General features: G+C 40.8%; 1 protein-coding gene and 1 pseudogene across 3 annotated transcripts in view; one reads left to right on the top strand and one right to left on the bottom strand.

Annotated features, from left to right (window-relative positions):
• The window catches only part of FHIP1A (FHF complex subunit HOOK interacting protein 1A), a 242,186-nt gene extending 240,392 nt beyond the window's left edge, over window positions 1-1,794 (bottom strand). For all 3 annotated transcript variants that reach the window (XM_015081392.3, XM_015081397.3, XM_053216866.1), the window contains exon 1: window positions 1,477-1,794. The gene's annotated coding sequence lies outside the window, so the exon portion shown is untranslated. The remainder of the gene's footprint in view (window positions 1-1,476) is intronic.
• Window positions 1,795-15,514: 13,720 nt separating this feature from the next.
• On the top strand, window positions 15,515-16,072 carry LOC106983506 (chromobox protein homolog 3-like; annotated as a pseudogene).
• Window positions 16,073-19,537: the final 3,465 nt, after the last annotated feature.

Here is a 19,537-nt window from a genome sequence, read left to right on the forward strand (position 1 = left end):
GACCACTCTAAACCTCTCTCTGAATCTAGTTCAGGGATGCTCGGTTTCTTTTGCCATTTTCACCCACCCCACACGGTTTAGTCCTGTTCCTAAAGCTATAGGACAAATGAAAAAGGAGACCCCAAACAGTTTCAGGACAAGCATGGGCATAATTCCTATGAGTTCTATGGAAAGGGATTAACTGGAGCTAAAAGAAACCAGCTTTTAATTATCTGAAAAGTTATCTAAAGCCGACAAGATGCAGCATTAAAATTTATGGACTGAATCTCCTGCATTACATCTGTCCAAAGGAGACCACTAATGTTCTCCAAATGTAGACTTCGGCTGGGGTATGCTAGGTTTGAGGCAGGGACAACATCGGGTCCAGTGCCAGGTTTACAAGTAAACTTGAGGTCAGGCAGGTGACCCTGTCAAGCAGGCATGGTACATTAAGGAAAGGAAATCTTTTCTCTCATTAATCAACAGGATAAAGGTGATTAAGCAGGAATTATTTTTCAATGACCTACATAATTTCATCAGGCTGCTATGGCTATTAGCAGAGAGCAGATGACTTCCTAACAAGATGAATTTGATAGCACAGCCCTTCCCGAGAAAGCTGGGTGTGGGCCCAATCGGTTGACACTGCCTACTACTACTCCTCAGCTTGGGGATCCTTCCTCCAATGGGGATATCTCCCCGTCACTGAATGGCTGAGGCTGCAGCACTTGCTGAAAGGTGGAAACCGGGTCTGTTCAGGGATGGATCCAGGTAGGTGAGACAGAGGTCACGTGATTCCCAAAGTTCCAAACAAACAAGACTACAGCTGCTACCAACACCTCACCCTGGCCAGGCTTGAAATAGAACAGCAGCTAGTTCATTCCCTAGCAGAAACGGGGTTAACAAGGAAGCATTGTTGGAGTCGGGGCGGGAGACAGACGGACAGGCATGCAGGCACGACATCAATAACAACCACCATGATTTGAACGCAGCTTCATTAGAGACCTTACGAAACTGAGCAAGAGCCACCCAACAAGTCCGCCCTTACACCGGGAGAGTGCTACAAACCTCAGAGGGACGCTACCTCGGTCTCCCGCGAAAGCGAGGTGGCTTGGGGAGAAAAACTGAGCCCCAGATCTCTTCGCCTCGCCTTCCTCCCGTAGGACCCCCGCTCTCTGGCCCCAGGGACCAAGGAAAGAGGTGGAGAGACCTGATGACATCTTTCTCCGTCAAAATAAGCCGGCTCTCTCTCTCCCGGGGTCAGTCACCGAGTAACGCCGGGTCCCGCGGCTCTCGCAGCCACCTCGTCCCCGCCGTGCTGCGGCCCGATGCAGCGATCTAGTTTGGGGTATTCCCAGTGCAACCCCCATCCCAATACCTGCTCCTCCAGCCCAGTCGGCGGAATGCAGAGAGAGGACGCGTCTGCTCTCCCCACTCCCTTAACCCCCTAAAATAAAAGAAGTCCTCAAGCGGCAAAGCTCCAAGCAGGGTGCCACGTACCTGCCCGCGGACTCGGCCCCTCCTTCCACACAGCGCGGGACGCTCCGGACAAGTGTCCCCAAACTGTCGGGAAAGTTTGTGCCGCCGTCCAGGGTACACCGGACCCCGAGCCGCCACCCGCGCCGGAATCCAGGAGGGGCGGAGAGCCGGCTCCTCCCTGCCCGGCTCCAACTCAACAGCCCGGCCCTAGGAAGAAAGTAGGAGAAGGGAGAAGGTTTGAGCGCAACTTTCCGACCATGCGTCAGCGGGCGGCTGGGCCGCGCGGATCCGGGGCTCTGCACCACTCCCCCCTCCCAACTCTGTGCTCCTAGGAGCGCGGGCGGGGCGGGGCGAGCCGGGGCAAGGCGGGGCCCAACCTGCCCGGCAGCCCAGGGGAGCACGGAGCTCGGCCCCGCCCCGGCCGCCGCCAGCCCCGCCCCCACCCCTGCCCTTGGGACTCGCGGTCTCCAGGTGCGCCAAGGCTTGGGCTCCGCGGCTCCGCAGCCTTGCGCGGGTTTCCAGGGTGAAGGGGGAGGAGCCTCGGAAGGAAACTTTCCACCGAAACTTAACCCGGGCGACGTGGAGTACACCCCACCCCGCCTTTAGGGGTTCGTCTTTTGTCGGCACTGCATCCCTTCACACACAACCGCTCTCACACCTCCCCACCAACGAAAAAATAAATCAGTATTTATGAACCGGCCACAAGGCTGGTTTCTTGGGTCCTGCGGGGTGGAGGAAGTCAGACAACGCCGCATGTCACGGACGTTTTAGATTTCTTGCTCCCCAAAGGTTTGACGGCAGCCAGCGGTGCCCTCTCCCCACTCCAATTTCTTTCACTGAAGCCTTTCTTTCTGTCCCTGAGGTTTGAACTTTAAAATACTAACAAGGTCCCAAGAGAGCTGAGTCGATGACGGAAGCGTTCTCCTGTTATTTTACTGGCATATTCTACTGAAGTGAGCAGGGGGAGTTTTACTCTTGGCGGACTTAAGGAGTCAGGGTTTTGGGGAACGGAGGACAGTGAGCAGGTGTTGCTTTTTGTTTTTAAGGTGAGTCAGCATTGTTGCAATTGTTTGCGAGTATATGTGTGCGTGGCACATGTTCCCTAGCAATCCTCCCCCAACCCCCAGATGAGGGCTTTTTAATGTGGACAGTTCTACAGCAAAAAGGAACCATCCCCAACTCAGGACTCCCCAGAAAATGGCACAGCAGGTTCAGAATCCATTACCCCAGCACCCGGGGCGAGGAGTCGGTGGTGGTCTTTGGCCCTGCGCGGGTCTCCTTTCCAGAGCCCAGACCTCCACGGTGTAGGGCCTAGCCTCTCCTTTGCCCTTAGACACTTGGGGCTGTGCCCATTGCCAAAGTAGGCGGCGCTGACTTCCCTCCCCCATTCCTGCATCCCCCACGCCCTCTGAGTACTTGGGCAGCAGAGTCAATGCTCTGCTTTCTGGACTTTAAAGCCAGGAGGAGGAATCAAATTTTTAGGTAGAGGCCTTCTTGGCATTTTCAGAGCCCTGTGGTTGGCATGGCTGAAACTTGAGGTAAGCCAAAACCTGAGCAGGTCAGGCCACACCACAACTTACAAAGGTGGATGTGGAGGATTTTCCACCTCAGCAGCATCCTGCTGGCACCTCACCAAATTCTCCTTTGGAGGAGTATCCTCCTCCCTCCATTCTCAGTGAATGGCATCCGGGGAAAACCAAAATCAGGTATATCTAGTTTCAAGTTCTCTCTTGCAACCATGGTAATGGGATGATAGGAACTTCCCACTTCCTTATAAGGCTGTCTATGACCACTGCTGTGGCTCATGGAAAGCAGCACCAACACAGGTTGCACTTGCTGGGAGTCCTTTCAGGATTCACTAGCCTTTCACCTGTAACAAGTGTAGACAAGGGTCTCAAGTAAAATCTGGGGAAGGACAAGGGAGAAAAAAGGGGAAAGTTCTACCCAGCAGGTCACCTTGGCCTGCTCTAATAATTGGAATGTGGGGAAATCATTAGTGCTTTTTGCATGCTAGGCATTCTTCTAGGTGTTGGAGACAAAGGGGATGACAAAAAAACTTAAAAATTCTAGCCCTAATGGAGCTTACCTTCCAGATGGGAGAGAGGCATATGGACTGCCATATGATTAGAAATGCTACCGAGAAAAATTAAGCAGGGAGGGGACACGAGGAGGAACAGGTTTTTTTTTTTCTTTTCAAAATTTTGTTTAAATTCTAGTTAACATACAGGGTAATACAGGTTGCAGGAGTAGAATTTAATGATTCATCACTTACATATAACACCCAGTGCTCAACACAAGTGCCTTCCGTAATATCTATCACCCGTTCAGCCCATCCCCCCCTGCCCACTTCCCCTCAGCACCCTCGGTTTCTTCTCTATAGTTAAGAGTCTCTTATGGTTCTCCTCCCTCTTTTTTTCCCCTTCGCCTATATTCATCTGTCTTGTTTCATATGGTATTTGTCTTTCTCAAACTAATTTATTTCAATTAGCATAATACACTCTAGCTCCAACCACATTGTTGCAAATGGCAAGGTTTCATTCTTTTTTGATGGCTGAGTAATATTCGTGTGTGTGTGTGTGTGTGTGTGTGTGTGTGTGTGTGTGTACATGTATACACATCTTTATCCATTCATCAGTTGGACATTTGGGCTTTTTCCATAATTTGGCTATTGTTGATAATGCTATGAACATCAGGATGTATGTGCCCCCTTCGAATCTGTATTTTTATATCCTTTGGGTAATGCTTGGTAGTGATTGCTGGATCATAGGGTCTATTTTTAACTCTTTGAGGGACCTCCATACTGTTTGCCAGTGTGGCTGCACCAGTTTGCATTCCCATCAACAGTGCAAGACGGTTCCTCTTCTCATCCTCGCCAAAACCTGTTTCTTGTGCTATTAATTTTAGCCATTCTGACAGGTGTGAGGTGGTATCTCATCATGGTTTTGATTTGTATTTCCCTTATTATGAGTGATGGTGAGCATCTTTTCACGTGTCTGTTGGCCATGGTGCTCTTTTAAACAAGAGCATCTAGCAACACCTCTGTAGGAAGTAATATTTGAGCAAAGGCCTAAAGGAGCAAGATATCTGGACAGACAACTTTCAAGGCAGAAAGCACAGCAAGTACAAAAGCCCTGAGGCAGAATTATGCCTGAGTGCACTAGGAAGAGCCAAGAGGCCAGCATGGCAGATCGAAGAAGGTAAAGACAGGGAAGAGGTTGGGGTGAGACAGTTCAGGTGAGGCTTTTACTCTGAGTTGGGAGCCATCGGAGAGTTTAGGGTGGAAAAGTGACATCTTCCGTCACATTTTAATAGGATAACTTTGCTAGATTGAGTATAGACAGTAGTGGGTAGCAGAAACCAATTAAAAGGCTACTGAAATAATAATCTAAGAGCAAGAGGATAGTGACTTGGACCAGGGAGATACGGGTGGAGGTGATGAACTGACAGGAATCCCTCACAGATTGAGTGTGAAGTATGATGGAAAGAAAGCAAAGAAGACTGAGGTGTTTGTCCTGAGCAGTTGAAAGGATGCGACTGCCAGGGCAAAGAAGACGACTTCAAAAGGAGCAGGTTGGGATAAAAATCAAGAAGGCCAAAGGGATGACAGGAAAAAAAGGACACATAATTTGAACAATCTTCAATTTCCTCAGTTTATAAAATGAAAAAAATACCTACTTCATTAGGGTTGTTTTAAGGATAACATGAATTAATCCAGTGAAGTGGCTAGCACAGTACCTAATAAATGGCAAGCAGTTAAGTTTCCTGTGTACAATATGAATTTCATACATATCCACTCTGCCCTCTGGGGATGAAACAGAGTCATTGTTTCAGAGGAAGTAAGTCTTACTAAAAGGAGAGGGAAAAGAAAACAAAGAAAGAACATGAAATAAAAATACAAAAACAATGGAATATTACTCAGCCATAAAAAAGAATGAAATCTTGCCCTTTGTGACAAGGATGAACCTTGAGAGTGTTGTGCTATGTGAGATAAGTCAAACAGAGAAAGACAAATACTATATGATTTCACTTATATGTGGAATTTTAAAAATAAAATCAGACTCATAGATGCAGAGAACCGACTACTGATTGCCAGAGTGGGGGACAAAGTGGGTGAAAGGGATCAAGAAATACAAACATCCAGTTATAAAATAAATAAGTCATGGGAGAGTATTGAACAGCAGGGGAAATACAGTCAATATTATTGTATTAACTTTTTACCGTGACAACTGGTAACTAGACCTATTAGGATGATCATGTATATAAACAATGTATATAAACATAAAATTGCTATGTTGTATACCTGAAATAGGATATTGTATTTCAATTATACTAAAATTTAGAAAGATGGAAACTCATAGTCAATGGAGGAAAAAAACAGAAGAAATGAAGTCCAAGAAAAGTGTCTAATAAAATCTATGTTATAGTAGTTTCTCTGGAGTTCTAGTCCCTCAAGGAGACAAACTAAAGTATCAGAGTTTGATAGTTTGGGAAAGGAATTTGAAACATGAAAAGTTTGTAATAAAGCAAAAAAAAATACAATATATATAATAAGCAAAGAATTTTGGTTACTACTCCTTATAAAAAATTATTTCAAATAAGATGTAAGAATAGAAAAATATTCAAAAGAGAATTCTAAAAAGTAAAATTAAAAAAAACACAAATGACCACTGTATTTTAACAGTCCAGTCATATCAATTAAAGCTAGGATGAGAAACAATTATTTTTTATTTATAAATTTGGCAAGACTAGAAAAATTATAAAAAGTAATATTGTTGCATGTTGGATAATTTCATATCATGCTACAGGAAGCTATAGTAATTTTTAGAAATGTGTATCTAAATATTGAAAATGTTTATACTTTTCAAACTAGAAATTTTACTTCCAGGAATTTATTCTAATATTCAAATATTTGCTAAAACTTTACATATAATGTGGCACCTGGGTGACTCAGTCAGTTAAGCATCTGACTTCTGCCCAGGTCATGATCTCACAATTCGTGAGTTCAAGCCCTGCATTGGGCTCTGTGCTGACTGACAGTTCAGAGCCTGGAACCTGCTTCAGATTCTGTCGCTCTCTGCCCCTCCCCCCCCCCCAAATAAACATTAAAAAAAAAACCTTTACATATAACAATGTCCATCACAGGGTCATTTAAGTATAGTGAAAGAAATATCCTAAGTATCCAACAAGACAGAATTATGGTAAGCACTAGGTTATGGTAAAGCCATTTATGTTATTATAGGCAGATTTTTTTTAATATGGATGAATATCTATTAAATGAAAACATGTTCACAATATATTATAGTAACAGAATAAGCCATGGGGCACCTGGGTGGCTCAGTCAATTGAGCATCCAACTCTTGATTTCGGCACCACATTGAGTGTGGAGACTGCTTGGGACTGTCTCTCTCCCTCTCTCTGTGCCTCTCTCTCAAAATAAATAAACATTAAAATAAAATAAGCCTACCACAAAACAGAATGTAAAATAGTATTTTCCTGGGGTGCCTTGGTGGCTCCGTCAGTTGAGCGACGCACTTCGGTTCAGGTCATAATCTCGTGGTTCATGAGTTCGAGCCCTACATCAGGCTCTGTGCTGACAACTAGGAGCCTGGAGTCTGCTTTGGATTCTGTGTCTCCCTGTCTCTCTGCCCATCCCCTGCTTAAGCTCTTTCTCTCTCAAACATTAAAAAAAATTTTTAAGGAGGATTCTCCTTAAAGATATTAATTGTCATCTCTATATTAGGATGACTATTTATTTTCTTTGTTCCTTTCTCTATTTCCACATTTTCTGCCAAAAGCAAGTGTCATGCTCTCTTGGGAGTGGAGCTGCTGAATATATACTGAGATTTAGTGAATATTGCCAAAAGTTTTCCAACATGGTTATACCAATTTATACTCCCACTGGCACTATATAAAAGAGTTCTAGTTTGAAACAATGCATTTTTAACATAATGTATCCAGTAAACAGCCATTGATTTGAACTCTACTACTTTAGAAGGTAAAATGATTTCATGGAAGATAGAAGTACATTGTTGTGAATGCACAGATTAGTAATATAATGCCACCCCTTTCTAAGTTGTATTTTTCATTATCTCATATATTCTTACCCTTTTTAGCTGTGTTATATACATTAGTCAAAGTATTCAGATTAGATTTCTTTAATGCAGCAGTTGCACAAGACTCCCTTTTCTTACCTCCTTTATCCCTGCTTTAAAATGTAACTGTATTTCAAATTGCCTTACACATTTCCCTCAAAATATTTAAAACATCAAAATCCATGATTATGTGAAAAAAGGACAGCAGTATCTCATTAGTACTTGCAAACGCTCTTCTTTCACAGAGCTCATGGGACTATAGTCTCTATCTTAACATCTCTGTGAGAAAGCGAACAAAGGCTATCAGCTCTGTTTAACAAAAACAGAAGTTCAGGTACAGCAAAGGGAAGAGGGCAGTTTGAGATGAGGATGTCAAAAAGATCTCTTCATTGACCCAGATACCTTGGAATCTAATCTAAAAAAGACACAAAGACATTATCATTTATAGTCAGATTAAATCTAAATATAAATTGTCTCCTAAAGTTGCTTCTCTTAAGAAGAGCTTAGAAATGAACAATGTGTATCTTGTTAGAATATTAATCATTCTGTCAAGAAATTCTAACAAATACATTAATAATAAAATAAAATTGCTTTTCAATGGTCTCATCTCCTGTGGAGATTATCAAGTGGTCAAGGTCTACCTACTCCACTGATGATATATGTCTTATTTATTATAAAAACTCTTCAAATCCACCTGTCTTCTCCTTTAAAGAAAGTCAGGGTAGGGGCGCCTGGGTAGTACAGTTGGTTGAGGGTCTGACTCTTGACCTCAGTTCAGGTCATGATCTCACAGTTCGTGAGTTCAAACCCCAGAGACTGCTTGCGGTTCTGTCTCTCCTTCTCTCTGTCCCCTCTCCCTCTTAATCTCTCCCTGCCTTCTCTCAAAATAGACTTTAAAAAAATGAAAATAAAATGAATCACTGTAGCATGTTAACAGCCTAAGCTCTGGAGCAGATGCAGCCGACAGGAGTGTGTTCAAATCCCAGCTCTACTGCTTTCCAGCTGTGTGACCTGGATCAATTAAGTAACTTCATTTCTTCTTGTGCCTCAGTTTTTGCTCTAATAAGAGACCATCGTAGTAACTATGTCACTAGTTTGTGATGAGGATTATGTAGCTCCCTGAGCACAGTGTAGAGCACATGATAAGCACTCAGTAGATTTAGTTTTCAAGGCAATTTTTAGGAATTTGTAATAAGGAAGTAATTCTAAAAGTGGATATTTAAGTACAAGTATTATCATACCAGCATGAATTTATAATATCAAAATTTTGGAAGTAATTTAATTATCGAATAGGAATGAACTAAAGTAAATTATGTTCTATCCAAACATAGTCAGTCTACCACATAGTATGATCTCCATTTTATTAAAAAAAAATCTATAAAATAAAACCCCTGTGTACATTCAGAACTACAACGTACGGTTGTGCAAGTTGTTCACTGCACAGGATGCCTGCCCTTGGAGCAAGTAAGATCTGAAATCTAGCTGTGCTCCGCTTATCAAGCTGTACATCCTGGTTCAAGATTGCATTCACCTAGAGAACAGGATGCCTTTTTCTGAATTGCCCAAAGGGTTAGTATGGGCTAGCATCACCTACGTGTAAATCTGGACAAAAACAAAAAAGATTGAAAAAACGCAAACCCAAGTATTAACTCTGATTATCTTGAAGAACCAGGATTCTAAGAGATATTTGCTTCATTCTAATTTTTTATATTTTCCCAGCTTTCTACAATGAATATGTTACTTTATGATAAGAGAATAAATTTTACTTTTTAAAAAAGGTTGTGTCAAAAATGCAAATCAAAACTACAAGATAAAGCCTCACACACATTAGAATGGCCACTACCAAAAAAAAAAAAAAAAAAAAAAAAACCCCACAGAAAATAAATGCTGGGGAATATGTGGAGAAAAGGGAACCCTTGTGCACTATTGGTAGGAATGTAAATTGGTGCAGCCACTATGGAACAGACTAGGACAGTTCTTCAAAAAGTTAAAAATATACTTACCACATGACCCAGCAATCCCCCCTCTCACATAAAACCAACAGAATTGAAAGCAGGATCTTGGAGAAATATTTGCACACCCATGTTCATAGCAATATTATTCACAATAGCCAAGAGGAAAAGGTGGGAAACTCTGGCATTGTCCTTGACTATCCAGCTCATCCAAAGTCATGCCCACTTCCTGGAGACAGTGACTGGTCTATGCAAGAAACAAAGTTTGGGTCCACTCTTTGCAAATCAGAAAGGCAGTCCCAGCTCTGGAATTCTCCATAGGATCAGGCTGAGACGACCACAGTTCAACTGCTCACTTAGCAGGATCCTGCTTCCTTTACTCCCCTACAGGTGTTGAGCCTGAGATCATAGTCCAATAATCTCCCTAAATGCAAATCTCTATTTCAGGGTCTGTTTCCTGGAGGACCCAACCAGGAACAATTGTTAAAGAAATCTTTTCCTTTCCTGATAGTCTCCTATATTTTCTTCTTCACTTTTATACTTGATCTTTTATAATTCATTTGGAGTTTTAGATAAAATCAGGATCTGATATTTTTCTTCTTACAGTGAGCTAATTTTCTCAGTACCATTTACTAAATAATCCAATGTTTCTTTGATTTTATTTCTCTATGGCAAATTGCCTATATACACAGGTGTGTTTCTTGACTTTCTACCCTGACCTCTTGGCTTAAAGATTTGATCCTGGAACACTGTTTCAAAAGCTTTGGCTTATTTTTCAAAATTGTCTTTAGATATTCACCAAATACATTTTAGAATCACTTTATTGACATGCCTCCAAAAATCCTTCTGGGATTCTTTTTAATTACACTGAATTTATATTTTTGAGTATATTTTGAGTAATTTAATCTTCAAAATGTTAACCCATCCCATCTCTTAGCAGGATATTTTGCTTCATTTATTCAAGTATTTTTAAAATATCCCTTAATAGGGGTGCCTGGGTGGCTCAGTCAGTTAAGCATCCGACTCCAGCTCAGGTCACGATCTCACTGTCCGTGAGTTCGAGCCCTGCCTTGGGCTCTGGGGCTGATGGCTCAGGGCCTGGAGCCTGCTTTCGATTCTGTGTCTCCCTCTCTCTGCCCCTCCCCTGTTCATGATCTCTCTCTGTCTCAAAAATAAATAAACGTTACAAAAAAAAATTTTTTTAATAAAATATCCCTTAATAAAGTTATATAATTTTTTCCGCAATTATTTTCTGTACTCCTTAATAGCTCAATTTCTGTATATCATATGGTTTTGTTGCAATTAAAACGTTTTCTATTACTATTTCTAGTAATTTCATTGCTGGTATGAAGGTATGAAATTTATTTCTATATATTGATCACACATCTGGCTCTCTTGCTGGACTCTCTTTGGTTCTCAAGTTTGGTTGAATCTGAAGAGGATTTATATAAATTACCAACATCTGAAAGTGACATGTTGTAATGCATTCACCAATTCTTTCCAGTCACCTAGCATTAGAAGAGGTTTCTCTCCTTTTAAGTCTCCAACTCCCATAAGAAAGAGCAGAAACTTGCTTTTTCTAGACTCTTGTACAGACAGAACATAGATTTTGCAAGGGACATTAATGAGCTAAAGGAGAAACCACCACAACGCATCATTCTGCAAGATATAGAAAACAGAGACCGGCTTGGGGGAGAGATTCTCTCACTAGTACCCAGTGCTCACACCGGTAGCATTGGCAATGCTCACTGCAGTGTCGACACAGAGTGGGAACAGCGCTGTCTCCCCTACAGCAGACCTGCAGGATGACTGGTGTACATGCAGTTCCCAGTTATATGGCTTCTAAATCTGTATCTGTTGCCAATGTTACAGACTCAGTAAGCTGCCTAGTATTGTTTAATAAGTTATTTAATAAGCTTGATGTGGTTTTTATAGATTTTAGCAGAACTAACAGTTATATTTCACATTTATTGTTATCTCTTTGCAATGGCCAAGACATCAACTCTAACTTGAAAGGCAGTCGTCACGGTGGAGATCATGATGTTGTTCTCAAACCTAAACAGAATACAAAGCAGATGCTATTAATTGTCTACCCGATTTCAAGCCTTCAAGTTTTTTCCTTTCTACCAATTTTGTTTACAGAGGCAAAACTGCAGCTGCCCTTGCAACTAAAAGGTGGCCGTGTTCACAGTCAAGCCAATGGAATGTGATACAAGGTCCCTGTGTGAGCTTTCAGAAAGCCTGGCAGGCTAGGTTCCACATCTCTTTGCCCTCTCTCTACCTGCTTCCTCCTTCCTGGATCATGATTACCTAGAAAAGCAAAAGCCACCTTGAGAGGATGAGGGGGGAAAAGCTGGATATGTGAGATGATGATCACGAAGTAAGAAAGCTACAAGAGGCCTAGAACACTGAAACTTTGTCAGAACATACACCAGAGCTATACTGTCCACCTCTGGACTTCCTGCTATGAGGAAAAAACCAATCCCTTGTGCATTTACCACTATTTTGGTTTCTTTTACATACAGAAAACACACTCCTAAGTAATACAGCACCTAAAATTTTTCTAAGTATGATGTTTATTATGAATTTTTGGTTGATGTCCATCATTAGGTCAAAAATTTTTCCTTAGATTCTAGATTATAGATATCTAATTTCTGGCATCTCCAGAATTGTTGTGCAGGAGAAGGAGCCAGCAGTCATGCTCAATTCACTATCTTAGCTAGAACCAGAAGTCTTTGACTTAATGCATGAAACATTCTTGCAAATATATTTATGTAAGTTCATATACATACCTTAAGGATAAGAAATACACCAGGTGTGTGTGTGTGTGTGTGTGTGTGTGTGTGTGTACATAAGCATTTATTTCCTTCCTTCCCTTAAATACTGTACACACAAAAAGAACCTACCAAATTCCAAACCTTCTATTAGTCCTATAGGGAGCCATAAAAATGAGCATAATACTATCTTACCACTGTAATCCAGAAAAGAAAATAAACTGCATGGTATAACATGATTAGAGTTATAGGAATTTTTTTTTAAAGGGAAGTAAATTTAGCTGGAGCTACCTAGAAATGTCTAATAGTTGGGGCACCCGGGTGGCTCAGTCACTTAAGCGTCTGACTTCAGCTCAGGTCATGATCTTGCAGTCCGTGGATGTGAGTCCCACATTGGACTCTGTGCTGACAGCTCAGAGCCTGGAGCCTGGCTTCGGATTCTGTGTCTCCCTCTCTTTCTCTGTCCCCCTCCCCCACTCAACACTCTGTCTCTCAAAAATGAATAAATGTTAAAAAATAAATAAGAAAGGTCTAATAGAATGGTACTTGAATGTTCTACATCAAGATGGTAATGTAGGAAAATCCTGACCTCCCCTCTTTCCATGAATAAACTGAATCAACATCTACACATGAAACAACTTCCTCTGAAAAAACAAAAACACAAACTAGCTAAGCAAATCCTATGTATCAGACAAGTGAGGGGGGAAAAAAAACCACATTAAAGCAGATAGGAGTAGCTGAGACCATCTCAGACACACTGACACAAAATCAGGAGGGCAATCGAAACCTGGAGCTTCTACCTGAGGAGGTAAGGATTTTAAGCCTGCATTGGTCACATCAGTGTTCAACACCTGCACCTGAAAGAGAAGCCCGCAACGTGCGAGCTTTGAAAACCAATAGGGCACTTGTCCACAAGACCAACAAGGCTATAGAGAACTGAGAAACACCTCTTAAAGAGCTCACACTCTCAAACTTACCCATCACAGGGACCAGTGCAGAGGCAGCCAATTTAGAGGAGCCCAAACTTTATGTAAACAATGCTTATTTCATTATCTTAAACACCTGTCTGGAGGGCAGGCATCTAACTTAACACACATCAAGGAACATACTGGGGCACTCTCTGGGAACAGAGGCTGGCATGCCCTATCTGCACTCTCCTTCTGCCTCACTCCAGCTCACCATTATCTCCTGGAAAGGAATAATTACCCTCCTCTGGTCTCCAATTTTTGTAGCTGTCACCAATGGACACCTAGATCACCCGGTGCTAGTAGCCAGTGGGACTTAATGCTTGCAGTTCCATAGGACTGTGTAGGTTGCATACTTTAAAAAATATTTTTTTTGAGAGAGAGAGCATGAGTGGAGGACAGGGAGGGAGAGGGAGAATCTTAATCAGGCTCTACGCCCAGGACCAAGCCTGTAGCACAGAGCTCAATCCCATGTCCTTGAGATCAAGCATTGGATACTTAACTGACTGAACCTCTCAGGTGCCCTTATGTTTGCATACTTTAAAAGCTGCTGTCTGAGTAAACAAAAAAATAAAAATAAAAATAAAAAATAATAAAAGCTATATCCTGAGGGTCTGGCTTCCAATCAACCTGAACAAATGTACTGACTGGGATCCTATTCTTTGGGAAACTGAAAAGTTTCGGCATACTCTCAATGACTGGGATCCACTAGCAATAAAATAGGCTGCCTGGGTAATCATGAAGGTTTGAGAGCCTAGAGCGAGGGCAGGGTTGAACAATAAGTTTCATCTCCTAAACAAGGTCACTCCTCCAAGGCTGGGAGAGGTGGCTGTTTTATCAAATACACAGAAACCAACAGAGTCAAACAAACAAACGAAATGAAGATACAAAGAAATGTGTTCCAAATTGAAGAACAAAATAAAACACCAAAAAAAAAAAAAGTCCTTAAGGAAACAGATAAGTGATTTACTTGATAGAGAATTCAAAATAATGGTCAGGAAAAATCTCATAGAACATAGGTGAAAAGTGGATGAACAGAATGAGAACTTTAACAAAGATGGAAAACATAGAACTACTGGGGTGTGTGGATGACTCAGTTGGTTGAACATCCAGCTCTTGGTTTCAGCTCAGGTCATGATTCCAGGGTCATGAGATCAAGCCCCACGTCATGCTCTGCACTGAATGTGGAGCCCGCTTGGGATTCTCTCTCCCTCACTCTCACTCTCTCACTCTCTCTCTCTCAAATAAGAAGAAAAAAGAAGAAAAGAAAATACAGAAAGACCAAAAAGAAGTCACAGAGCTGAAAAATCAATAACTGAACTGGAAAATATAGGGATTCAACAGCAAATTAGATGAAGCAAAAGAAAAGTTCAGTGAACTTTAAGAAAAGGCAGTGGAACTCACCCCATCGGAGCAGCAAAAAGAAAGTGGAAAAAGAAAAAAATAAGTGGAAGCTGCCTTAGGGATTCATGAGACAACATCAAGTGGACCAGCATTTGCATTACAGGGGGCTCAGAAGAAGAGAGACAAAACAGGGCAGAAAACATAGTTGAAAAATAATTGATGAAAACTTCCCTAACCTAGTAAAAGAAACAGACATTACAATCCAGGAATCCCAGACAGTTCCAAAAAAGATGGATCCCAAAATATCTCATTATAATTAAAATGTCCCAAGATAGAGAGAGGCTGGGAAGATGGGAGAGTAAAAGAACCCTAAGCTCACTACATCCCACAGCACAACTAGGTAACATTCACATCAGTGTAATAATTCAAAGGGGACTGGGTGGCTCAGTCAATTGAGCTTTTGACTCTTGATTTTGGCTCAGGTCATGATGTCACGGTTTGTGGGATTGAGCCCCATGTTGACATCACGAAGCCTGTTTGGGATTGTCTCTCTGCCCCTCCCCTGCTCATACTCTGTCTCTCAAAATAAACAAACATTAAAAAAAAAAAAAAAAAAACAATATGAAGACTGGGAAAACAAACTCCACAACTAAAGGTAGAGAATAATCCACACTAAAAGAGAGTAGGAAGGGTGAAGATGCCATTTGGGAGTGAAACAGACATTGACTGTCTGTGGTAGAAAGGGAACCGGTAGCATGGTGAAGAATGAAAAGGAGACTTTCCCGGCGGGGGGGAGGGGGGGGGCGGCTACACATGAAAGACAAATCCCTATGACATTTGGCTCTTAAAGCAAGAAGAGAGGAGACACCACAGACCCAGGGCTTGGAGAAGCTCAGAATAATAGCTCTTCAAGTCTTCAATAAAAAGTGGCTTCCAATAAAACTACATTGCAAAAAAAATGGGAAAGAAATAGAATGAAAAGAGTAAAAAAGTAGAAGAGGCAGAGCCTGAAGAATTTGTGGTGGAAAAAGTACTGGACTGATGTGTAGCGAATGGGAAGGTGGAGCATTTACTGAAATGAAAAGAATTTACAGGTACTGGCAATACTTGGGAACCTAAGGAGAATTTAGATTGTCCAAAGTTAATTGAAGCATTTCTTACCTCTCAAAAAGCTGGTAGAGGAAAAGATGGTACAAAAAGAAAATCTTTGACAGTGAATCTGATGAGAGCAAGTCAAAGAAGAAAAGATAGGCTACTGATAAACCAAGTTTGCCAGAGGTCTTGATCTTGGACAAATAATTGGTGCCACAGACAGCAGTGGAGAATTAATGTTTCTCATGAAATGAAAAAATTCAGTAAAGGCAGACTTGGTGTTGGCAAAAGAGGCAAATATGAAGTGTCCTCAAATTGTAACTGCTTTTTATGAAGACAGACTAACTTGGCATTCTTGTCCAGAAGATAAAGCTCATTGTTTGCATTGCTTCATCTAATATATAATATATAATATACAATATAGAGGAAATCTAGGTCTTGATTTTTTAATTTACTCATGTGAAAAAATAACATTCTAACTAAAATCAAGTTTGATATGTTTCTTTTGAAGTAGTATTGGGGGATTGTTGGGGGGGGTGGGTTCTGCAGCTATAGCACTGGTTACTTTGAACAAATAAAGGCTTTCTGTAATTGCTTCCTTTATCAGAAAAGAGCATTTGAGACATGGTATATTATTCTCCCGCATTAGAGAACACTTTCTCTAAGTGTTGGGGAAAATCTTTATCATCATTAATCACAATGTGTTCAACTCCTATATGCCTATCGACCATTCTGAGTTTTTTGTTTATTTGGGGTCTTTTTATGCATATGCTTAAAATACGTATGTAACACTGGGTGTTGTATGGAAACCAGTTTGACAATAAATTTCATATTAAAAAAATAAGTAAAAATAAATAAATAAATAAATAAATAAATAAATAAATAAATAAATAAGCAAGGCAGCAAGGCAATCATGAATTTCCAAAACTAGGTCATCAGATATAAGTTCAGTTGATTGTGAGTTTTGAAACTGTTTATCAAAATTAAATAATTTGATTTGATTTGTATTAGAAAAAAAGAGTATGTAAATGGTTTTCTTTTCTCCTCCCCCCCCTTGGTTTTTTTTTTTTTTTTTTTACATTCATCAAAACATCAACAGCATTTTATAACCATGGATGAGCCTGTGTTGCTGGAATGCCATCATTTTCAGCAACATAAGAAATAAATCACATAAATAGAAATATAAAATTCAAATATAAAATTCAAATTTTATAATTGGAAGATTTAAATATAATGTAAACTTGGGGCAGCTGGGTGTCTCAGTTGGTTAAGCATTCAACAACCCTTGGTTTCAGCTCAGGCCATGATACCAGGGTCATGGGATCCCCACTGAGTATGAAGCCTGCTTAAGATTCACTCTTGCTCTGATACAGTCCCAGACAAGAGGCACCTGGGTGGCTCAGTCAGTTAAGTGTCCGACTTTAGGTCAGATCATGATCTCACAGTTCTTGAGTTTGAGCCCCGAATCCAAGCCTAGAGCCTTCTTTGAGTTCTGTGTCTCCCTCTGTCTCTGCCCCTCCCCCTGTCTCTCTCAAAAATAAACATTAAAAAAAAAAATTTTTTTTTTGACAGTTTCCCAGGGGCACCTGACTGGCTCAGTCGGTTGAGCGTCCAACTTCAGCTCAGGTCATTAGCTCACAGTTTGTGGGTTCCAGCCCCACGTCAGGCTCTGGGCTGACAGCTCAGAGCCTGGAGCCTCCTTTGGATTCTGTATCTCCCTCTCTCTCTGGCCCTCCCCTCCTCACGTTCTATCTCTGTCTCTCAAAAATGAATCAATGTTTTTTTAAAAAAAATTTTAAGCGTTTCCCAGACAAACAAAAACTAAAGGAATTCATGACCATTAAAGCAGCCCTGCAAGAAATTTTAACTGGGACTCTAACAGTGGAGTGAAAAAAAGGACCAAAAAGCATCACTAGAAACACCAAATCTACAGATAACACAATGGCACTAAATTTATCTTTCAATAATCACTCTGAATGTAAATGGACTAAATGCTCCAATAAAAAAAAAAAAAGATCTTTATTCTGCCTACAAGATACTCATTTTAGAATTAAGGACACCTGTACATTGAACATGTGGGGATGGAGAACCATCTATCATGCTAATGGACATGGAAAGAAAACTGGAGTAGCCATACTTCTATCAAACTAGATTTTAAAACAAAGACTGTAATAAGAGATGAAGAAGGACATTATATCATAATTAAGGGATCTATCCGTCAAGAAGAGCTAACAATCGTAAATATTTATGCCCCCTACACGGAATACCCAAATATATAAATTAATCACAAACATTAAGAAACTCCTAGATAATAATACCATAATAGTAAGAGACTTTCATACCCCACTTACAACAGTGGACAGATCATCTAAGCAGAAAACCAACAAGTAAACAATGGTTTTGAATGACACACTGGACCAGATGTACTTAACAGATATATTCAGAACATTTCATCCTAAAGCAGAATACATATTCTTCTCCAGGGCACATGGAACATTCTCCAGAATAGATCACATACTGGGTCACAAAACAGCCCTCGACAGGTACAAAAAGATTGTGAACATACCAGGCATATTTTCAGATAACAATGCTATGAAACTTGAAACCAACTACAAGAAAAAATTTGGAAAGCCCTCAAATACATGGAGGTTAAAGAACATCCTACAGAAGAATGAATGGGTTAACCAGGAAATTGAAGAATAAAAAAATACATGGAAGCAAATGAAAATGAGAACACAACAGTCCAAACCCTTTGGGATACAGCAAAGGCAGTCCAAGAGGAAAGTACATTGCAATTCAGACCTGTCTCAAGAAGCAAGAAAGGTCCCGGGGAGCCTGAGTGGCTCAGTCATTAAGCATCTGACTCTCGGTTTCGGCTCAGGTCATGATTAATGGTTTGTGAATTCAAGCCCCATATTGGGCTCCATGGTGACAGTATGGAGCCTACTTGGAATTCTTTTTTCCCCTCCCCCATTCATTCTGTCTCTCAAGAATAAACAAACTTAAAAAGAAATTATAAAAAAAAAAAAAAAAGAAGCAAGAAAGTTGCCAAATATACAACCTAACCTTACACATAAAGGAGCTAGAAAAGGAAGAGCAAATAAAGCCTAAAGCGAGCAGAAGAAGAGAAATAATAGGGGTGCTTGGGTGGCTCAGTAGTTTAAACATCTGACTTCATCTCAGGTCATGATCTCATGGTATGAGAGTTCAAGCCCCACATTGGGCTCTGTGCTGACAGCTCAGAGTCTGGAGCCTGTTTCAGAATCTGTGTCTCTCTCTCTGCCCTTCCCCCATTTGCTCACATGCTCGCTCTCTCTCTCTCTCTCTCTCTCAAAAATAAACATCAAAAAAAATTTAAGGGAAATAAAGATTAGACCAGAAATACACATTACAAAACAAACAAACAACAACAAAAGAGATCAACAAAACTAAGAGCTGGTTCTTTCAAAGAATAAACAAAATTGATAATTCCCTAGCCAGACATATCAAAAAGAAAAGAGAAAGAACCCAAATACCCAAATAGATAAGATCATGAATGTAAGAGGAGAGATCACAACCAACACCACAGAAATACAATTACAAAAGAATACTATGAAACATTATATGTCAACAAACTGGGCAATCTGGAAGAAATGGGCAAATTCCTAGAAACTCACAAACTATCAAAACTAAAACAGGAAGCAATAGAAAATTTTAACAGACCCATAACCAGCAAAGAAATTGAATCAGTAGTCAAAAAATTCCCAACAAACAAGAATCCTGGGCCAGATGGCTTCCCAGGGGAATTCTATCAGACATTTAAAGAGTTACTGCCTATTCTTCTCAAGCTGTTCCAAAAAATAGAAATGGTAGAAAAGCTTCCA

The sequence above is a fragment of the Acinonyx jubatus genome, chromosome B1 (assembly GCF_027475565.1).
Source record: "Acinonyx jubatus isolate Ajub_Pintada_27869175 chromosome B1, VMU_Ajub_asm_v1.0, whole genome shotgun sequence".
In the NCBI taxonomy this organism is placed as follows: Eukaryota; Metazoa; Chordata; class Mammalia; order Carnivora; family Felidae; genus Acinonyx; species Acinonyx jubatus.